The following is a 7,500-nucleotide window of genomic DNA, read 5'->3' on the forward strand; positions in this document are numbered from 1 at the left end:
GAAAGCAAAAAAACTTCTTAAGCTTTGTTTAGTCATGCTGTCTGTAAATAACAGATATTATATTATTCTTATGCTTACATGTGCAATTAAAACAGATAATGTGAAAAAAATAATGATTCTCCTTCAAATAATAAACATATATCTTACAGGTTTTCAAAATAAGAATTTTAATAACTACATGCAAACACACACAATATATACAGACAGGACAATATGAAAGGGTGGGCCCATGAAATATATACAAATATGTACAGGACAATATGAAAGGGTGGGCCCATGAAATATATACAAATATGTACAGGACAATATGAAAGGGTGGGCCCATGAAATATATACAAATATGTACAGGACAATATGAAAGGGTGGGCCCATGTAATACAAATATGTACAGGACAATATGAAAGGGTGGGCCCATGAAATATATACAAATATGTACAGGACAATATGAAAGGGTGGGCCCATGTAATACAAATATGTACAGGACAATATGAAAGGGTGGGCCCATGAAATATATACAAATATGTACAGGACAATATGAAAGGGTGGGCCCATGAAATATATACAAATATGTACAGGACAATATGAAAGGGTGGGCCCATGAAATAAATACAAATATGTACAGGACAATATGAAAGGGTGGGCCCATGTAATATATACAAATATGTACATGACAATATGAAAGGGTGGGCCCATGAAATATATACAAATATGTACAGGACAATATGAAAGGGTGGGCCCATGTAATATATACAAATATGTACTGGACAATATGAAAGGGTGGGCCCATGAAATATATACAAATATGTATAGGACCAGCAACATTGAACAAAGCATAAAATGGATGTCTATCAAGCTAAAGATTACAAATATTTACAAACACTAAGAAAATGGTAAGTATTTACAATTATTTACAATAGACGCATTATATTATTAATTAGATAGATTGGTCTGTACAACTCTTGTGGTAGATATAATAGATATAAATTATTTACATAGTATAATATATAGTATTTACAGGCAGGGGGTGAGTGTCCACCTCTGCACTATGGCAGTGGGTTTCCTGGCTTCTTGTGCTGGCGCTGTTCTGCCAGCCACTCCTCTAGAGATTTACCACCGGAGGAATGGGGGCAAAAAGTGGCATTCCCATAGCGGCTGTGGCCAAAATCCTTTGTTTTGGGTTGCCCACACTTACTGCACGTATTAAATGGCACACCACGAACATATTTTCTTTTGTAGGTTCCAGCGGCCTCCTCTTTAGCCCTGCGCCGCCTGTTTCTCTGTGTAAAGCGAGACACAGACACAGGGGCAATGGGAGCAGCAACAACTGGACCTGCAGGGGACACAACTGCAGAAGTACCTGCACCAGATCCCATCACAAGCGGGTTCACAATTAAGAACCCTGACAATGGCTCAAGAGCAGGCAGTGTAGGAGGAGCCGCTGGTGCAGGAGTGATAGGGCGCACTGCTGTGACACTACCAGGTCGTCTGCCTGGCCGCAGGTGAGGAGCCTGTCCCTCCCTGTTTGGAGGGAGCACAAACTCATGCTGTGGCCCAGATGTTGTGGGAGCCTCCTCTAACCTCTCCTGGGCAGGAGGGAGCTGTGTGGTGGCTACAGGGATGCGGTCCTCTGCAGCCAGGCCTTGTGTAAGAACACTCATCTCCTGGGTGTTCTGCCGCCGTTGAAACCTGCACAGACATAATTTATATTACAGTTATAATATATGACACTAATCCTTTAATACAAGGTTTTACATCTACTGTGCCTACCACTGAATGAGTGTCCTTTGGTTAAGCTCAAAAAGCTGGATTGACGTGTCATCCATCAGCGGTCGACTGCTCAGCACCAGTTCTCTGATGTGATGGTAGTCTGCCAAGATTTTGGTCCATCGAGGAATGCGGACACCAGCCTTCTTACTCGGGGACTTATGGACTTCACACAGCTTGATGCACATGGCCTCGACCAAGCGGCTGGTGTTGGGCCACTGAGCTGGCCCGCCTGGATGGCCGATCAAGCACCTCTTCACGCTCTCCACCCCTGGGGTCACTCTGGTGCCTTTAGGGGCCTTGAAGCGGCCCTGTGTGAGCTTGGCCTGATGTCTGGGCTGATACTGAATCCTGGCCTTGTCTCCAGCAGCAAGAGCACTCCAGAGGCAGATAATCTCTCTCACCTGCTGCTCATCCAAGTAAGGGGCTTGACGGAGGTCCACCAAATATCCAGCCAAATTCTGAACTTTGTCCCAGCCAGCAACACCATCGGGCCCAAGAACTGGTGCCTACAAAATGTATTCATTAATATATACAAAATGTCATAATTTAGAGCATAAAATATTCTGATTAAGCTATACTAACTTGAGCCTGGTCTGTTGCACTGCTCCCTGTAGATGGTGCAGGGCCAGATGATGCAGCCAGCTGGTCTGGAGCCTGAGGTGGCTGTTGTGACAGCCCTGAGACTGTGACAGGAGGAGGAGGAGGCTGCCCATCTCTGTCACGAGATGTGGATGGCTGAGGTGAGAGGGATGGTGTTGCAGGAGTCTGAAGGGGAGAGGCCTGAGGTGGACTGGTCCAGGGAGAGCTGGAGGAGTCATCCTCTGTCAACACTGGCACTGTGATGTCCTCAGTGTCTTCCTCCACAAAGCCCTCATCCTGGACCTCCTCATCATCAATCTGGTCAACCAGCCTGTCCTCCTCAGCTGGGTTCTCAATCACAGTCAGTGTTCTTCCGGTCTGGCTGTACAGATACTCAATACCCAGCAATTCACCTGAAAAAGAAAATTTTAATGAGCACAGAATTTAAAATACATTTTTGTACTGGTAATAATATTTATTGTTTGAATTTGATTCTTGCCTGTGTAAACCCCAGGAGGGTGATAGCGCTCATCCAAGGGCTTCCCCAGAACCCTGCGGCTGAGCTGGTCCACAGCCTCCCTCAGAGCACTGCCATAGCTCCTCAGAGTGGATTGCCCCTTTACTGCCTCCTCCATTCGGTCTTCATTCCACCGCATCAGGCCTTCCAGGAGGTAGGCCTGAAAGTGGGCATCGCTGGCACTGGTTCCTATCATTTCAACAATAAATAATTAATGTACAATTTGTTTGCCAAAGAAAATGGCTTGAGTACTTTTGCGATTTACCAGAGAAGTGTTAACCCACCTGGGATGAAGCGGTTTAAGTGGAGGTGGAACGACTCCAGGGAGGTAGAGCCACGTGCGCACCGATAACAGCAGAGCTCCACACTGCCCTTCTTCAGTGTGCCCGTCTTGATATACAGAGGGAAGCCCTCTGGGTCCTGAATACAGGCAATGTGTCTCTGCTGGTCTTTCCAGATTTGCTGGATGCGCTCATGGTCTAGCAGTGGAACTCCCAGGGTGTCCTTTCCTCCCTCACTGTCAAACTGATCAATGAGCGCCTTGATCAGTCTTGTGGTCTCCTCCACTCCCCTGGTCCTCCTCCGGCAGTGCAACGCCAACTCCCTCCTGCTGATCCGCGCACACAGTGCCTTTTCTGATAGCAGGCCCATCTGTCTCGCCAGTAGCTCACCCTGCTTAGCCAGCCGAAGAGCAGCAACATCCTCAGCATCCCATTCAAAAATGCACCTGGAGAGACGTGCCATAAAGATGCCATAGAGTGGATGAGCCTCCGTGGTGACTCCCGCCGCGAACCGCCGCATGAAGTGCCAGATGTCAAGGCGCACTTGGAGCTCATTCCACTCTGAAAACATGGCCTTGATCTGTGACTGGCCATATGGGCTGCAGCAGTCTCGGTCCACGTACATGATAGCCGGTGGTGCTACTCCAGCCTGCCTGTAGCGCTTCATGAGCCCTGCTGCCATGGGCCACAGTCCGTGACCCTCTGCGGCTGTGAGCACGGACACCAGGACTTGGCCATGCTCATTGCCCACATTTGTACTCCAGGCAGCAGTGTTAGCTGCAGCACCAGCAAGTTTTTTGGTAACCTGTGAGGTAAAATAAATGTAACATAAGCTGTATGCACATTCACAACAATCATTAAAATAAATAACTCTATCTTACTTTTTTTGTAGAGTCCATCTTGAGGACAGAACCAAAAACAGATGTTATTTTGGCCTTGATCTCATCCAGCCGCATCAGCACATCCCTGGCATACACTGCCAACAGCCACTTGGGCTTAGGGAGGGCAGGTAAGGGTGGTGGCTCTGCGAACACAGGAGGGGGGATGACGGTGGACCTGGTGAAGGGTTCACAGGCAGTCAGGTACTGCAGCACACGCTGTGTCCACGCCTCGCTGTGCTCCTCACTCAGCTTTTTATAAAGCTGAGTCACACTGTTGCCCAGGGTCCTCTCCCTCATCATCCTGAGCACCCGGTAGTCACAGGAGTACCTACAGAGAGTACAATAATGCCACTAAATGTCATGAATTACTCAAAATATTTTAGTATATAAATGTATACATAAGTGAAGCAATAAAATATATTCCAAATATATGTGTATCTTCTACTTTCATTATACAGGGTAGCTCAAGGTTTTGTCTTGTAAAAGTTAAGACCTTTTTAAGACTTATTAATGCCACTTAGAATCAAATTTAATGCCAAGATTGCCGGCAAAAGGCCAATATTCTGTATAAATTGTATAAAATCTGTATTAAAATCTAGTACAGGTGAAATAACTCCAGTTCTGCATTTCAAATACTTACTAAATAAAAGGGTGACAAGATATTCGTAAAACCTCTATTGATAAAATTTGTTGCTAAGTAAATTCACAAAATTCACATCCAACTCTCAAAAAACAGACTTCTCTGTTGTTACTTACAAAGTAATGATCTATAATATGTTTTTGGCAAGTATAAGACTAAAAAAAAAACAGGACTTAGATGTCCTAATTTGACAATTTATGACCTACATGAACAAAATTTAAAACCTGTTTATACAATTTAATACTTTTAAGACCTTGTGGCTGCCCTGTTATAATTGTGTAATACCTGTATGTCAGCAAAGCAGGGAACTGACAGCGATGCCCCATATCCAGCTGTCCCAGGATGTCTTCAGACCAGGCAGGATACTTCTTTTTGCACCGCTTGCACTCCAGGTACTCTGTGGCGAGGTCATACCACCCATCTATGTCCAGGACCTTGCGCACAGTGCGGTAGAGGCCAGCAGCAGTCAGTTTGTGGTTACTGCAGGCCGGCTGGACACAGACAAGTGGAATGGACCACATCTTCAGTGGCATCCAAAGAAAAAGAGGGCGGCAGAAAAAGAGGTCAGGAGAGGCGGGAGGCTGGGCGTGGATGAGCGGTGGCTGGGGAGGATACCACCAGAGCTTCAGCTGTGGGACCAGGTCTGGCTTTCCTGTTTTGGCACTGGCTCTGAACAGAGTCTTCCTGATCCAGTCCTGTTGGAAATGCGGAAGGTGCTCGTTCCAGTGGACAGGGAGCTCAGTTGGCGGCTGGAACACTGGCTCAGGTCTCCACATGGCTGGAGGTGTAGGGGCAGGAGCCTCTGAGGCAAAAGTGGCTGGAGCTTATATAGAAAAAACATACAATTAGTTTTAGTTATTTAAAGATTGTCACTGCTGTCTTAGTAATGAGCTACAACTACAACCCACCCACCCAGCACTGATGGACAGCTACTACAGTTACTACAATTAGTACAAAATGTTTACTGCATGATTAATAGTTAGCCATAATGGTGAAATGAGTTATACTGGTGTTATGAAGCAAGAGGTAAATATCAGCAGCTTTTTCAGCATGATTACCATTAAATCAAATATAGAGAGGAAAGTGAGATGGGATTATATGAGTATAAAGAAAAGCAGCCCCAAGACACATAATCTACTGTGAGCCCCTCTAATAACTACAACATTCAGTCACCACACTTACAACCGGGGGAGAGCAAGGGATGTGGGATGTTTAGGAGAGAGGAGAATGAGTGTTAGTCTGCGATTATAACAAAAATAGCAAGTAAACATATTTTACATACACCTTTACATTTCCTTATTGTTTTGAAGAGGTGCACTCAAAGAATGCATGTTGCTCGAGACTTGATATGTGACATTTCTCTGTACAGTAAAATAAAAAAAAACATTTGGACATAAACACAGAATTTATATTATCACAGATCTGTATTTGAAATATCTGTTTAGTATAACACACCTTTAGGAAGTTGCTCTTCAGCTTGGGAGGCAACAGTTACCATCTCCAGATCATCATCCTCCACAAAGAAGTCACCTGCAGCTGTGTCTGTAAAATAACATTAACATTAAACACACACACAAGCACATATTAACAATACACCTGTACGCAGTGAAGCATGTACTCACCAGAGGAGAAGAGCTGTCTCCGGGCTGCAGGTTTTGATGGTGAGGGAAAACGTGGGACCGCAGCTGATGTTGAGAAAGGTATATTTTAGATTAATTAGCAAAAACTGTTTTCTTTTTTTCTGTACAGTTCACTCTAGTACTTACGAGGTTTAACTGGAGACATCAGTTTTTTTGCCAACAGTGAACCAGACAGAGGTTTTTCAAGAGCCAACAGGCCCTTCACAGTGGCACTCAGGTGTACCCCAGTCTGTGTGGCAGCAGGTGGAGGCACTGACAGTGAGGCAGTGGTGTCAGGCTCTTTTGGTGCAGCTGAAGCCTGCCTTTTCTGTACATAGGCCTTGAAGATGGCCATGTTGGTGTTGGGCCTGGCTTTTGCCTTCTTCAAGTAGGTGATGAGGGCCCGGGCCTCCTTGCTTTGGTCCTCATACACCTCCTTCATAGACCTCCCCCGGAAGTCTCCAAACTCCACCATTAGACACCCCTGGTCTCCAGTCTCCCGAGCCGCTGCCATCATGCCCTGTTTCTTTTTGTACACCTCAACCTCTTCCCCTATCTCCTTGATCTGGGAGGTGTACCTGAGGAACAGATGTTTGTTTGAAGAGAGCGGGTTGTCCCTCTCCTCCTCCCCAGCAATGCTGACGACCAGGTACACAGCATACCCCAGCGAGTTCTCCAGCAGCCACCGGAACCGCTGGCCCTGGTATTTACCAAACTGGAGCTTGCAGTGAGCCAGCACCAAGAACTGGTCACCAGGATCCCCTCCATTCTCCCTAACAAAAGCAGTGGCCTCGGCCAGCACCTCCTCTTTACACCTGGCTCTCCCAGACACCACGGTCTCACTCCGATTCGCCTCCTCAGTTGGCCCCATAAGGAGACGATCCAGAGAGGATGTTCTACGGAACACTGGGTACGCATACATAATCTGAAATAAAACATAAGTAAATAAAAGTGTGGGTTACATTTAGAGACATTATAGTTTTAAAATAATAATAAGTATCATAATGCATTGGATTTATATATCACTTCTAGAAGATATAGGAGTATTAAGACTTCCACATCACGTTTTAGAGACAGTACTTACCCTCTGGTTATCAGATATCTGAACTTGCACTGAGTGCTAGTACCACTTTATTAACTGTATGCATTGAGTGTTGTATTTATGTTTGAGAGTTGTACCAAGACAAATTCCTATCAACTGTGTTGACATGGCAAT

Source organism: Chanodichthys erythropterus, chromosome 8 (assembly GCF_024489055.1).
Source record: "Chanodichthys erythropterus isolate Z2021 chromosome 8, ASM2448905v1, whole genome shotgun sequence".
Classification (NCBI taxonomy): Eukaryota; Metazoa; Chordata; class Actinopteri; order Cypriniformes; family Xenocyprididae; genus Chanodichthys; species Chanodichthys erythropterus.